The following is a 1,772-nucleotide window of genomic DNA, read 5'->3' as shown; positions in this document are numbered from 1 at the left end:
TACATGTTAACCTACTACCTGTAGGAACAATTAGGAGCAAAAATAGAGACTAAAGGACAGTGCACTCCAGCAGGAAAAATTAGTTAATGCTTGTTGTCCCCAATATTAAAAATCCACTTTGGCCTTCACATGTGGCTCTTATGGAAGGTTTGCTGCCCTCCTAATTCCTGACTATTAGTCTCAAACTGCGGGTATTTGATGATGTTGAACACAGGCTTTTGTGTATGTGTGAGAGAGTTCAGTGTATGGTGAAGACGGAGTTTTAGTGATATTAATGCTAAACTAGGGAAGCTTAGGAAAATCACAGGCTGTTTAGGATATTTGTAACATTTATGTAAGAGATGGAGCCTTCAGTTTGCTAAAAGTGAGGAAAGGATGATTAGCACTTATTCTGCTTTAACCATTTAGCTCTCTCCGTCCTGTAATGGGCCAAGGAGTTCTTTACATTTGCCTTTTGCACTGTGCTTCTCTTTTGAGATTAGCTATTAATGTCGGCAGTCTCTGAAGTCTTTTGTCACAATCTTTTAACCCAAGGTCATCATCCTTTCTTAGTTACAAAGTTTGCTTTTGTTGTTGTTGAATGGTGGAGTACAAATTGTGAAATCACCCAAGGCATGTGATTTGTGCAAAGAAAAGGAATAGAAGGTAATAATAATTAATCCTTGTTTCTTCTTCTTTTTTTTGCAACTGAGCTATGTCAGCACTGCAATAAATATTTAAAATGAACTTTCATTTTTAAATTTTGAGTGGTGAAAAAACCAGGTGCCTTTCAGAAGGACTCCTCACCTTTTTTAGAGTTAGCACTTGATACGTTTTCATCCTCTTTTTTCTACATCTCCATGTATTTCATCATTTCAGAATCAGTTCCATGAGACACAAATCCAGAAATATCACATAACTGTATGAAATCAACCACACCTTGCCACATATTCCCTTTGTGCTATATTTTCTGCATCTCTCAATAGCAGAATTTAGCTTTTTTGCCTGTCCTGTTCCTTCCTTCCTTCCTTCCTTCCTTCCTTCCTTCCTTCCTTCCTTCCTTCCTTCCTTCCTCCCTTCCTTCCTCCTTCCCTCTCTCCTTCCCTCCCTTCTCTCTCTCTCTCTCCTTCCTTGACTCTCTCCTCTTTTCCTTTCTTTCTCTCTGAACAAATATATATATATACAATTTCACAAATCATTGGTAAAGAATTCAGTGGGTATAGACAAATGTGAACATAAATATAGCACAGCTCACTCGAGATATACAGTCTAATACCTTGAGTTCCTTTGTCCTTCTTTCCTGCAATTTTTACCTCAGGTAATCTCTGTTCTGTTTTCTTTACTTGCTTACATATTTATTTACCTCTTCTAGAAGTTCATACAAATAGTATTTGAATTTTCCTCCCCCTCCCCAAACATGATGATCTTGAGATTCATTCATCTGTTGTTTGTGCCAATTGTTCCTTCTTTTTGTTATTACTGAAGAGTAATACATAGTTTACTAAATTTGGAGAGCAGCCAGCTGGCCAACTGACTGGAAGAGATTGATATTTGTTCCCATTCCAAAGAAAGGTGACCCAACAGAGTGTAGAAATTATTGAACAATATCACTGATATCACATGCAAGCAAGATTCTGCTGAAAATTATCCAAAAACATTTGGAACAATATGTCAACAGAGAACTGCCAGATGTGCAGGCTGGATTTAGAAGAGGTTGCGGTATTAGGGATATTATAGGTAATGAAAGATGGATCTTGGCAGAAAGCAAAGAATACCAGAAGAATGTCTATCTG

The sequence above is a fragment of the Elephantulus edwardii genome, unplaced genomic scaffold (assembly GCF_000299155.1).
Source record: "Elephantulus edwardii isolate Elephantulus edwardi_28Jun2011 unplaced genomic scaffold, EleEdw1.0 scaffold00227, whole genome shotgun sequence".
Lineage (NCBI taxonomy): Eukaryota > Metazoa > Chordata > Mammalia > Macroscelidea > Macroscelididae > Elephantulus > Elephantulus edwardii.
Note: the sequence above shows the minus strand (reverse complement) of the source record.